Raw genomic sequence first — 14,231 nt, forward strand, 5'->3', positions numbered from 1 at the left:
CTCTCTTGCTAGCCCTGAGAAAGCGAGTCCCACATTGCAAGACAGATCCACCTGTCTCTTGCAATGTCTCCTTCCCCTGCTCCGTGCAGGGCTCCACCACCCTTTGCACACCCCTTCATGTTGGGCCAGCGAGCATCGCTCCTCCTGGCAATCCGCTGCTGTTTTGTCTCTCCACCACCATAGCCGGGCACCTTTCGCTGCCTCCATGGATTTGCTCCCCAGAAGACCGGCGCAGCTCTGCAAAGCGCTTGCCTGCTCCCTCCACCTTTGGTAGCGCATGCTGCAAACGCAGTGCTGCAGGCTGCCCTGGTGCCGGCATCACGACACCCCTCGTGCCGGCTCCAGACGCGCTCCGCACTGGGCTGAGCAGTGGTGCACGCCTCTTAATTGGACATTGCCAGGCGGCTGTCAGAAAGCTGGCTGCAAAGCTGTTACCCGCTCCCACTTTCCTGCTGTTATCTTTGACATCCTCATTATTTATTAACTGCCCTGTACCCAACAGGCTGCCACCGATGCAGAGATGCTCTTATTATGCAGGTTCGATATTCTGCCTGCCTTCCAAGGTCACATCCTCCAGGATGTCTTGCAAACCAGATTGAAGAGGTACCAGCAAAGATGCAACATGTTCTGTATATGCCAATGCCAGGTTTCAAACAGAGCCCTTTGAATAAGGATGACATACTAGATGGTGATATAAGACCCTGTTGCTTACTGCTTTTCCCTATCCAGTGTGCAGCACTGAGCTTTCTGCATCTACATCAGCAAATACGGGAAACCAGAGCATCAGGCAAGAGCTCCAGCCATCAGCTTTCACATACTGGAGCTAAGCGTTTTTCTCTGACACCCGAGCCTGGGAGGAGAGCAACACGGGGATTATTTAGCTGGCCAGGTTGGAAACCCGCAATGACCTGTTACAGCTTTGTCAGCATGAGTAAACTCCTTTTTCCAGCCCCCTGCTCTCTGCTGCTGCCTCCTTGGCACAGTGCCAGGTGCCTGTGACCCCCTGCACGGTGCGGTGAGGTGGCTTTTGCGCCCTGTGCTAACAGGCTGCGATGTGCCAGTGGTTCCAGGCAGAAGCATCAAAACAAACCGATACTCTTGCCTCCCCAGGTTTTGTGGTGCCTTTTGCTCAGGTTTTTTTGGTTTTGCTGACCTCAGAAACTATCCCTCCATGAGTCATTCACTGAAAAAAAAAAAAAAATCTGGTTAGAAGATTCTTGATGCCTGTTAAGAAACTCTTCCAACTTCAGGTAAAAGACTTGAAATCAGAAGAAATAATTTGAGGGTCACTTCACTGTTACTTTATACCACCAACAGAGATATTTTGGAAATTTTTAGGTGTAATGCAAGGTCTAATAGCCCAATAGATATGAGCACTTGTCCATATGCACTCCATGCAAGGGTAGAGGCTGCCAGTTCAGAAAGATACCTACAGCTTAACAGGAATTTCTGCTCTAACCTAGTGATGCTCTAGGATGGCAGAGGAGAAAGACATTGAGGCTTTGCAGAATAATGCAGAGAGCTCCCTGTGCCGCCAGCACCCAGCCCCACGGCTGCTCTGGGTGGGGTAGGACATGTCTCACCCATGTCAGAGAGGATCCGCCAGACACCCCAGCAAAGGAGCTCTGTGGGATGTGGCACCCTCAGAGGACAGTGACCGAGGCTTTGCCTTGTGCCAGGCTGGGAGCCTCAACAGCAGGGGCTGCGGACAGCTAAGAGACCTCAGCCACTGGGAAGACGACATTTATTTGCTGCTAACTCACCAGCTGCAGGACAGGCTGTGCAGCCTGTGCTCAGATCCTGTGTTGGCAGGCGAAGGTTGGTTTGTTGGCTCACGGTTAGGGTAGGCATCACCTCAGCGCAGCTGAGGAGCCCCTCGGATGGAGGTGGGCATCCCCTGTCCCCCAGCAGCTGTGCAGGGAAGGAAAAGGTCCGCAGCCACTGGATCCCCTCCCCTCTCCCTGTCCTCAGAGGCAGGATTGAGGGCCCTTTTGCAGCCCTCTCCTGCGCTTTGCCCCAGGGTGGGCTGCCGGGGAGGTGGGCTGCCCAACTGCCCCCAGTGCTGTGCCTGGGCACGGGGCTGGGAGGGAGGGCGCACTGTGTGCACAGTCTCCGAGAAAATCGGAATTGAGAAGAACCAGGATTTTTTCAACAATACATTTTGTGACTAAAGTCATTATGTGCAGAGAGATGTACGGGTAGCTGAAGGACAGAATTAATATAGTAAGTAATCCTCTCCCTTTAGCAATATCTTTCTGCATGAAATAATGATTTAATGTCTAACTTTTTCTAGCATACACATTTCCTCATAACAAACACTTCTATGATATGCAGCTATTTATGTTTCAAGGCAAAAAGCGTGGAGTGTAATGGACTCTACTCTGACTATCTGGCCATGAAGAAATTTCACTGTATCATGGGAAACGAGGAAAAACATTTTATTTGGAGGCAATTTCTTTCTGTTTAAGCCATTCTTATCTTTCTCCCTTGTTCTGTATTGGAATGGGTATCTGCATGACTCTGAGTTGCCTCTCCTGCACATGGGGTGTCTGTGCTCTCCAGGACCCGGTGCCCAGCTGGAATCCCCTTGCTGCTCCTGACCACTTCTCACAGCTGGTGAACGGCCCTGTCAGGTGGCTTTCCTGATGCGTCCAAAGCAGCGGTAGGTGGCACGTGGTATTAATTCCAGGAAATCGTTACAGAAGTTTCTGTGTTGAGATAGTGCACCCGTTTGGACTTTACAGCTGTCAAGAAGGGCAATTAATGCTGCAACCTTAAGTAGTGGCAGGCACTATAATCTGTGTTGGAGCACGGGATGCAGCCCCAGGGTGGTCCCTGCCCCAGAGGCGTTGGCACCGTGGCAGCTGAGCACATCGTGGCCCTGGGAAAGGGCAGCTGCTCTCCTGCCAGCCGACCCCGGCTGCACCAGCCCTGCTTTGTGCCAGCCACTCCACCCATCCTCCCTGTGCCTGGCTGCATTTGCCCAGAGCCAGCCGGGCCCTGCGGCATGGAGCCAGCCTGCAGCCGTCCCCAGGGGGCAGGGTACTGCTTTCCAAGGCTGCAGTGCCCAACCCAGGCAGCCTTGGCTGCTCTGGAGCCCCAGTTAGGAGGCTTTCAGCTCCCTTTTCCTTCCACGAGACCAATATCCAGAGCAGCGGAGGACAGAGATCTGTCCTGTACAGAGACTTGCCTCCAGGATGTTGCTCTCCATACTCTCTAAGGCAGATCCCACAAACATCAACATGACGCAGAAGAAATGAGCTTTTCCGTGGCAGTGACATACCGCTTAAAAGCACTGATCCAGATAACACGAGAGATGTCTGTGTAATGAAGGCAAACGACACATCTGGCAATTTTCCACCCAAGTGACAGAGATAAACAGTTATAAATACACCCCATTAATAGTGTAAGCATCCTTCAAAGCTTGTCTTGAGAGTCTGTGGGGCCAGCATGCAGCGAGCGGGGGCTGGTGCTTTGGCTGGGCACCTGAGCGGCAGCTACAACAGAGCTGCCAGGCTTGCAGCCCCTTGTTAGCAAAGGCAAAACGAAGCATGGCAGTGGCAGAGGGAGACACTTCCCAGAAGGAGACAAGGGGTTATGAAGCCGTAAGCGCACCAGGCAGTACCGCCAGGGCAGCTTGTGTTCCTCTGTCAGGTGCCGGCCAAGCCGTGCTCCCCCCGGCTGCCACGGTCACCACCAGCCCAGCCCCCTGGCAGGTTGGCTGGTGCTCTGGTGTCCCTCCCTGGGGACTGTCATCCTTTCCCCTCTGCAGGGACCCTGCACCGCACTCAGCCTTGCCAGGCAGCTGGACTCAGCTGGGGTTCAGCCCTAGTTTAATGAGGGAAAGCTAATGGTTGATTTTTGCCCTTATCTTAGAAAACTACCTGCAGAATAAGTTGCAGTTAATGAAAGGAGTGAGGAATACACAGGTCACTGAGGGTGACTGCACTCCCCTCTTGAAGGATTTCATCTGAGCCGAATAAGCAGCTGACAGCAAGTCCTCTAACAAATCCAGGTTTTTTCAGGGAACCTTTCCATTCACATGACAATTCGCTAGACATTGGTCCCTCTGAGTAATATTTTTAAGGTTTTTCACTGTGTCTGTGACCTGTGGCTTTTAGCTTCACTGGCCAGAGCCCAGCCGTGTTTCCTCTCTTACCAGAATCTCCTGCTTGTGGAAGTGATGCTTGTGGCCTTGGCTCTGGCAGAGACAGGCTGCTCACAGCAGGAACCATACCTAGTGTGTGCAGACCCAACAACCAGGGGCTCTGCCGTGCATGGGCACTCTCACCCACTCCGCTTCTGTTGTGCCCCAACCCCAGTGTGTGTTGGGGACACCAGGGGCACAGTCACCCTGGGCTCCCTGCAGCACCTCGCTCCTGCCGGGAGCAGGTCATGCCCAGCCCCCTCTGTCTGCAGCGGAAAGGGGGTCTGAGAGCGGAGGGGTCTGGGGCCCTCGGCAGAGCCAGGCACACGGGCCATGGATAACCCCCGGGGAAGAGATCCTGCACGGCGGGGAGAGCCTGTGTATGACCTTGAGACAAAGCAGCCATTGCCTTCTGCACCCAGGACGCACTGCCCTCATTTCTGTCCTTGCTGAGGGAGGGAAGGGAGCGCGGTCCATGACCATGCAGCACATCCCGGTCATGCTATGGGAGATAGCGAAAGGATTCCCACCTCCTCCGTGAGAGCTCGCTACTGCAGCTGCAGGGCTCCTGTGTCCCACAGAGGTGGGTGCTCTGCTCTCGCCACGTCCCGGGGCAGCAGCACCCGTGTCCCCAGCGTCCCGCACGGCCGGGCAGATCTGGCACTAGATGGCAGCCCGGTACGGCCTTCCCTGAGAGGAGCGGGGCACGCAGCCTCCAGCGCAGAGCAGGGAGGGAACGAGGGGGTCAGCATCTTCCCTGTGCTCGACCCCAGCCCCAGGGCTGACCCGGAGCACGGCCCAGCCCCGGGCACCCCACCCCACCCGCCGGCCAAAGGGGCTCTGCTCCGGCCAGCCCGGGCTGTGCCCTGCCTCAGCGGCCGAGCGGGGCTGCTGCAGAGGCCTTGGCAGCCGGACCCCGCACGGACAGGACCCGCACAGACAGACCCTGCACGGACAGGACCTTCAGGGACAGACCCCGCACAGACAGACCCTGCACGGACAGACCCTGCATGGACAAGCCCTCCATGGACAAGCCCTGCAAAGACAGACCCTGCACGGACAGGACCTGCAAAGACAGACCCTGCACGGACAGACCCTGCACGGACAGACCCTGCATGGACAAGCCCTCCATGGACAAGCCCTGCACAGACAGACCCTGCACAGACAGACCCTGCACGGACAGGACCTGCATGGAGAGACCCTGCACGGACAGACCCTGCACGGACAAACCCCGCACGGACAAACCCCACACAGACAGACCCTGCACGGACAGACCCTGCACGGACAGCACCTGCACAGACAGATCCTGCACGGACAGACCCGGCATGGACAGGACCTGTGTGGACAGACCCCACACAGACAGACCCCGCACAGACAGACCCTGCACGGACAGACCCCACACGGACAAGCCCTGCACGGACAAGCCCTGCATGGACAGGCCCCGAGGGAGGCCAGCTGCAGAAGCTGAGAAAGTACCAGAGGCTGCGCTGCCTCCCAGCTTGTCCCTGCTCTGCAGGCCAGGAGCCGGGGGTAAAACCCAGGAAGGGGTTAGAGTTCAGCTGGCTCCACACTGGAGGGCTGGATGATGTGCCTGCCTCAGAAATCTCTCCCCTGGTCAAGCGCTGCAGTGGAGGATGGAGAAGTGCTCCATTTCCTCAGTCTCCCTGGAAAGAAGTGTCTCATCACAGTTAATTCCTGCTAATTTAATCTGATTTCTCAACACTATGACTGTCTGCGCCACGCTGCCCCATGGCTTTGAAACCCCTCGTGGGCAATGAGTGCCGCTGGAGTACTGTGACTACAAGGCCTGGCAGATGAAGATGAGCCGCTCTCAGCAGATGATCTCCTTGAAGGAGGTTGAGCAATTTACGTTGTTTTGCCCAAGCACCAATGATTTTGGCTGCCCTTTGTGGGCTGACCTGTTTGTCTAGCAAAGGTTTACTATCTAGCAAAGGTTTACTGTTTAGAAGTTTGCTTTGTCTTGAAAGCCCACTGCATCTCCTGAGCCAACTGTGGCAATTTCTTAATCCTAAACACTGGCACCACAACAGCCTCCGCCCAGCGTGATACCAGTCTGCAAAGACAGTTCATTAGTGACTATGCAAAAAGGCTCTCTTTATCCGGGCTGCAATTTGGCCGCTTTCCAGTTCACACAATCTGTCAGAGTTCACAGAAGAGGAGGTCCTGCTGAGAGGGACTTTGCAGTTTCTGGAGAGCTACAGCTCCTAAGCTGGAGTGCATACACAGCAGCAAATACTCAGCTCATCCATTTGGTCAGGGGCCAGCTCTACAGTGTAAGATGATAGAAAAACAGTTTAACTAACATTTTCTCCTAGCAAGATTTAATAATAAAATTGTAAGTCTAGTGTTTTCCTTCCAGGTATGACAACTTATGTGGCAAAGTAGATTTGTTAGATTTACAATATGAGCATTACTCTCAAAAAGGAAAAAAAACCCCAAGCCCGTGTTCCCAGAGACATACATTAGAAATACTCTAATGCCCTGAGAACTCTGAGTTTTATCCCCATTCTATTAGGGAAAATGTCTTTTCGTGCAACTCAGAGAGGGAATGGCATATGCCACTGGCTTGTCCATCTGTCTTGCTCTGTTTGCAGCAGCAGAGCTCTCAAACCAGAAAGGCAGCCATAGGTCCTGTCAAAAATTGCAGCATCCACTTTATTATTGTAAACACAGAAAACAAGAGCTACACAGCAATATGAGCTGGAGTCATGACTGTAACACGCACAGGTCAGGCATTCGTGAGGGTGCTAGGCACAAACAAGCACACAGTGCTGGAGAAGAAGAGACAGACTCAGTGTTGACTCAAACCCTGCAGCAGAGGAGACTTCCTCCTGTGCCGTGAACAAGCTGAACTGCACCTTCTTGGAGGACATTATAGATAGAGATGCAGCCTTCCCATTAAAGCCCATGCCTTGCAAGAGCACGGGCATTTTTAGGACATTCTTGTGTGCCCATACACCTCGTGTACCGCACAGCCAGTTTGGGAACTGCAGCTTTCTGTCGCCCCTCTGTGTAATGTCGCACCATTGGCCTCAGTCAGGTGGAATTCCCATTTTCAGGTGGGAAAGGTTTTTTGCATTTTGAATATATAATCAAAGAGCCAGGCCAAATAATAGACTCACAGCCCTGTGCTCATGCTGGCCTAGTGATCTCTGCAGGAATGTAGGACTTCTGGAGATTTAAATGTGTGTGCTCGTACAGAGGATATCTTAGGAGCTGTGTACTGCCTGCTACCTTTCCTCCTCTACACAACTGCATCTTTCTTTCCTTAGCTCCTTCAGTTCTTGGCCTGATTGCAACTGTCAAATCATTTCTGCTAAAGCCTTTTTCTCCATGCTTTTGAAGCAGTCTTTTCCATCCACTCTTCCCAGCTATGCCCAGGTGATAGCAAATGCTCCTGCTGCGGGGCTTTACTGTTTTGTGTTCTGGAGAGCACCCACGGCCCCATTAGTCATTCTGGTAGGGCTCTCAGGTGGTATTTGCAGTTCCCTTCAGATTCCCTTGGCAAGCACTGGACAGTCTGGGTCCAGACAGACCCATGTGCACTGGAGGTGTCAGCCTGTATCCCAGCAGAGAAGGAGCAGGAGAAGGAGAAGGAGCCACACAGCTGGAAGGCAGCAGAGAGAAGCAGTGTCCCAGGATGGTTCTTGCACACTTCTGCATTTGAGTGTGCTCCCACTATTTACGAAGACACACAATGTTATATCCTCTCTCACATTAAGGGCTGTTTTATCCCTGCCAAATCACAGAGCAGCCCAGACAAACATGATTCAGGACTGGATTTCATTTCAGGTGTACTTACCCCTGACAGGCGGCAGGTTGCGGACTTGCTTTTAAAGCTTCCTGGAGCAGGACAACTCTGTCACCCCTGTGAGCATGCTGACGGTACCATGCATGTGGCTGCTGCCCCGATGAGATATGGAGCAGATGGAGCTGGTACTCGCAGCCCATGGTGCCTGGCTATGCTCGTTTCTGGGCCATTTACACTACAGGTTCCTTATGGGTTACAAATAAAAAACTGTTGGCACATTTCAGCATCACCAGGCTCACATCTACTGCTGGAGCCCTACCCTGCCACTGAGGAATCCTGCTCTCTCTGTAGGCACAGCTGCTTGGATTTAGCCCACACAGCACCTACAGCTTCTCTGGTATTCACCTTCTTGTTAAGTGTTTAAAAGTTTGTGCAACTTTTTGTTAAGCGGTGAGGAAGTGTTTTCCAGGGGAAGCTAATTCCAGCACATCCTCCTTGTGTAGGTTTGATGTTATGGAACAGTGAGTCTGTTGAATTAATTAGCATAGAGCACTTCACTTATTCTGCTAATCTGCATATTTTGCTCAGAGGGTGAGGGAAACCTCCAGGTGCTGGAAGGATGCTCATGCGGTCATGGCTCCAGCCCTGAGGCAGGTGGGCATGGGCAGACGTGGCAGAGTGCCGCTGGCTGCCCCATGCCGTGGGCTTGCCGGTGGCCTGGGGGTGCCTGCCTGACCCTGTTCTCCAGCCAAATAGGGGCCAGTGGGACCTGAACAAGGCAGCACTACCTCCTGCCAGAATTTGTGTTCATTCCCTCCCCACCCTGTGCCCAAAGCAGGTGCTGTCCCGGCAAGTGGACCATGCCAGCCCGTGCCCCCACCACCCCAGCCCCCTGTGGGGGAGAACGAGAGGAGCTGCCCCGCAGCTCCCTCCTAGGCTGTGCTCACAGAAGGACACACACACACACCTCTGGGATCCGGCATTTTTTCATCTTGGCATGAAATTCTTCCAGAGATGATTATTTGAAAGATGAGTCACCAAATACAATAGCAAAGACACATCCTTGACTTACTGGCAGAGAAGAGAGATGTGACCAGCATTAAGTCTCCATGCAATGTCTCCATCACACAGTGTCTGGCGCTTATTCTAAACAGCTCTCAGTCTTGAGCAGAATTGTTTTTTCACATCAGAAATCCAGCTACTTTTCCGTAAGAAATGTTTCTTAATGAAAGGAAAGATAGACTGTGTGCACGGATGTAAAAATCATTATAGTGTAGCTCTGTTTTCTGTACAGCTGCTGTCTTTTAAAGCCTGTTTGTGTGAACACACGTGCACATGTGGAGATGCACAGTAGCATCTCTGCATTGAGGTTATGCTCTGAAATGGGGCATAAATTCCAGCTACCTTTAGGGAGCAGGAGGGTTACTTCTTATGTTTCTTGAATTTTCTGTCTCATTCTGCCTATTTCTCCTCATATGCTTTTACAGAAGTGGGCTCTGTGCCTCCTCTGTGGGGACTGTCGTCCATGGCCATGGCTGCACTGTGCTGAAGGTTTGCAGGATGGGTTGGTCCGAGCGAGGGCAGCCCAAGTGGAGAAACCTCCCTGGCTGATGGGAAGGGGATCAGGGACGGCACAGCAGCGGGCCAGAGAGGAGGGTGCGAGGCACACGTGCTGCCTTGAGCACAGCTCGGAGCTGGCTGGGAGCAGGCATCTGACCATGCCCCGAGAGCCCTGGAGGCCCCCAGAGCGTGGGAACGTTGCTGGAGCAGCCAGTCTTGCCCAGGGGAGAGCGAGGCAGTCTGTCCCTCAGCGCTTCCTTAAAAACCCCCACGTTCCCCCTGCACCTTGTCCAGAGCAGGGGCTGACCGAAGGGCTCTGCCCTTAGACCTGTGAGCCAGGGCTGCAAACCCCAGAGCTGAGCCCCTGCCTCTGCAAGCACCTGCCTGCAAGCAGACCCTGAGGATGCAAAGCGGAGCAGCCCCTGCCCAGCCACCTCTAGCCACAGGGCTCGGGTGGGCAGTACCTGGGGCAGAAGCCCCCTTCCTCTTTTCTGGGAGCAGGCTGGGGCAACGACAGGTGGTCCCCAGGAGTGGAGGGCTGGTTTCTGCGCTGCCCCTGTGCCATGAAGGGGGATGCTGTCTTGTAGCCTATTCCAATTCAACAGTGTGTTCTGACCTTGATGATGTTGGTTTAACTAGGATATGAAATGCAAATATAGCCTAAGCTCAACAATTCTGGCACCCAGCAGAGAGACTGAAGGGTGGAACGCTTCCCAGAAGGGTCAGCAAGAGCAGGAAAAATTATATAGAGCAAATAAACAGAATAAAAGGCTTCTCTATTATCCTGGTGCACAGGGCTGCAGCTCCAGAGGACTGCAGGAGATTGTGCTGCTCTGAGGCTTATCCTCAGGGACAAGCTGCTGATCAGGAAACAGAGAAAGGGCTAAGGGCAAGGAGACAAGTTGTTTTTAAATAACTACAAGCCAGGAGGGAGTCACTCTCATTCTGCTCCTTGGCTGATTCTGCATCATCCATCACCCCACCCCACAGCCAGGGCAGTCGCCCCAGTGATTTCCCTGGGATGTGGGGCCAGACCTTAGGAGAGGGTTTAATGTGCTGTCAGGATGGGGAAGGGGAATTGTTTTCTGACCCGTAGCCAAGCAGATACCCTGCAGGGGAGGGCAGCCTCCATCAAAACAACCACCCCACACTTTGGAGAAGCTGCTGTCACCAGCCTTGTAGGAAGCTGAATATACATAAGCTACTGCTGCAAACTTTGGATGCCACAAGACACTCGAAAACTTTGAATTTAACAGGTATAAATGCCTATTTTCAAATCAAGGTGGGATTTGCACATTGTTAGTAATTTTTAGTGAACCCATCTAGAATGCTAATCCTTGCTCTGCATCTCCCAAGCAGAGCAGCTCGCTCGCCAGCTGGGAGGGTCAGAGCCCTGCTTGTTTCGGCTCCACGGAGACAGAGGAACCTCATGCTGTCGGCTCCAAGATGCATCAGAGACACCGGACCATGCAAGCCGGCTTCGCCCGTGGGCTGGCAGGAAGCCCAGGGACGGTACTTGTGAAGGGCAATGTCAGCCGGGGTGAGGTTGTCTCCCTTCTCCTTATGCCATTAAGGAGCTGATATCCTTGTCTGCATGGGAAGCAACTTGTAGATCAGATTCAGCTCAAATTCAGACAAGCTTCTCACCTCAAGGGAAAGCAGGTATTTCTCTAAGGGCTGCTGCATCCAAATCACTACAGGAGTATCTCATTGCCCACTCTGCCATGTGGCACGCTCGTGTGTGCAAAGCTGGAGGGTGTTGCAAGAAGCTCTGTCAGCCCTTGGAGCAACCCAGAGCGTGCACAGTTACGATGCTGGGACAGATCCTGCACAAGCGTGACAGCAGGGGCCGGAGAAAAGGCTTTGTATGTGCAAGGAGCAGCTGGCACACCTGGCTTTGGTCAGGGCTGGAGGTTACCAAAGCCTTAGCACCCTCACTGTCCCACCGGTGCACACCTCGGACACAGACCTGCAGTATCTTCACGCCCACCCAGCCCATCACACTTGACGCTGTGACCCCCTTGTAGGGGAAGCACAGAAGGAGGCACGGATTCAGACAAGACTGACCTGAGATCCCCACGAGGGGCACGCTGAGGGGTACCATGGGCGGGGGGACAGAGCCGGAGGCCAGGGAGGATGCTGGGCAGACACGAAGCCGCAGGCCCGTGCTCCCGGATGCCACGGGGCAGCCCCGTGATCACTGGCCAGGGGGAGCCCAGTGGTGGCCGGAGGTTTGAGCTGAGAAGAGCACCCTCATTTAGGCATCTGCAGTGCCATCATGACTTTATTAAAAAATTAAAACACAAATTACAACATTCACCGGGGAAGAATTGCTTTCCTACCAATTACAGTTAATAGGGTAAAATTAATGTACCAATTAATATGGCTGCTTCTAAAACTCAGTCTAATATGTTAAATACTGTTCCTGCCTCTGTAAATGCAGCAAAATAAAGTGATGATCAGGATGGGAGCTAATAAAGTTTTGCTTCTCTGTACTTAAACTATTTGGCATCACTGACTTAAGGCACAGGAAAAAGGAGATTATTTAACATTTTAAGGTTTGTAAGACACATAAATCATTTCATACATGCCATATTTGTTGAAAAGGATAGAATACATTCAATTTTACAGTATATTAAACTTCATCTAATTTGAACGTAAGAACAGACCAGCAAAATAAATGACCAATTTCTGAAGCAGAAATTACCATTTGGCTGCTGCCATTATGAAGCTGCCGGTATTTTATCATGTTCTTAACATAATATTGCTTGTCTATTGATGCATAGTTATAGTGCTAGTCCAAATTGGAAGGCGGTGAAAGAGGACAGTGCAGAGTTTTTTTTTAATAGGCATCATTTGTCAGATGTTATTTCAGAGGTCTTTGCACTGATGATAATATGCAGATTAAAGCAGAAGTAAATAGGAAAAGAAAAAAAAAAGAGAGAGAGAAAGAAAGGGAAAAAGGGAATGAGAATTTCAGCACATTCTGGCTGCAGCAGACAGGCAGGTGGACCCGGCCCCAGTGGGTACAGATAACAGTAATTAATCTGGGTTGAAGGGTTTCTTCTGAAACCCCGCGGTGTTTGACAAAAGGAGGCATCCTCCTCTGAATCTCAATGCTGCTGGGGACACACAGAGCAGGAGCACTTGGTCTGTGGGGCAGGACCCGGGGATGGAGCACCGGCCCCTGGCCCGCGCCATCCCTCCTCCCTGCCCCACGCTCCCCCCTGCAGCAGCCACAAATCTGAGCACAAATAAAAATTATGTTTAGTTTGCAAAACAGGAGGAAGGTATCTCCATCCTCCAGAGTTCATTGTTCTGCTAGACTTGGTATTATAGTGGCAATATATTACAGAGAAGAAAAATCAGCTGGCTGCGTTGCCTCCAGAATGACAATGGAAAGCCACAAAACATGATGGAGGTGCAGCTGGCCAGAGGAGATCTCTGCCGGGGTGCTGCAAGGAAGGGTGCTCGCAGGGAAGGAGTCCCACGGAGCACAGCGTCCCACGGGCCGTGGCCCACTGCCCCGTGGCAAACAGACACCTTCTGGGCAGAGGGGACAGCCGTGCTCCCGAACAGGGCTGGCAGTTGGGACCCCGCACCCTCAGTCCCTCCTGCTGCTCCTCAGACACCTCAAGCTCTTCAGGCAGCAGCTCCTCTGCCAGGGCAGGGGATTGCCCCCGGGACAGGGCACTGCCCCAGGGCAGGGCAGCTCTGCCGGCACAGGGATCAGCCGTGCCCGCACACTGCGGCCGTGGAGGCAGCTGGCACACCTCTGACCCCAGCGCCTGACACAGCGATGCTGTGGGCATGGCTGCAGAGCTGAAAATACCTTCCTACCAAAAAACCCCCCACAAAAATGGCAAGATGCTTCATTTGTATTAAGGATAATCATCCTGTTGCCCCAAATCCTGAATTTCCTCCTGTGAAGCATTTCTGCTGCTGGCAGGCTGCCAGGGGAAGGTGTACAGCAGGGGGGGAAGCTGGGATGTGCATGGGCAGCAGCTCTGCAGCTGCCGTGCAACCTGTGCGGGTGCTCGGCACCGATGCTTAATAAGAACACCTCAGAGCCTGGGTCTGCTTAAACCAAATGAATTGCTCGGATATTAGAGCTGAAATTGTGTTCCATGACTGCAAATCTGTGCAGGGATATATTGTGCTATAACATAGATTTCAATTACTTTCCAACCTTCAGCGTGATGATGCGACATTACGCTCCACTGTCAGAGTTTGCCAGCATGCTCTTACTTTTATTTCTCCTGTTAAATATGGTCTTTGTTGCGCTTCATTGATCTCTGAGCATATTCTGCTGTTTACAACTTTGATAATCTTTGTGTAATCTTCAGGGGTAATTGAATTCCGACAAACATAGCTGAATTTTAAACACCACGCAGATTTAAGTACATTGAAAAGCCATGATATGAAAGTCAAACCTGGAGACAGGGAGGAGCACTTGCTCTCAGCTCCCTTCCTGAAAATCGGGAGCTGAGCCAGGCCCAGAGCCTAGGGATGTCATAGGCAAATTCAGAGACGCAGCTGGGGGTAGGACCAGACCTACCACAGAGTTTAATCCCAAGTAGTACATATCATGTCATGTAATAATTTTTGAATATGCAAAAACAAAACGCTTCTGCATTTGCACAAAGTCCCAGGAATTCCACTGGGTCTCACTCTCTGCTAGGACGGGATACAGTCAGCAGCTATCAATCTTTGTTTAAATACCTAGGGAATTACCCTTGTACAGATAAATTA

The sequence above is a fragment of the Haliaeetus albicilla genome, chromosome 22, assembly GCF_947461875.1.
Source record: "Haliaeetus albicilla chromosome 22, bHalAlb1.1, whole genome shotgun sequence".
Lineage (NCBI taxonomy): Eukaryota > Metazoa > Chordata > Aves > Accipitriformes > Accipitridae > Haliaeetus > Haliaeetus albicilla.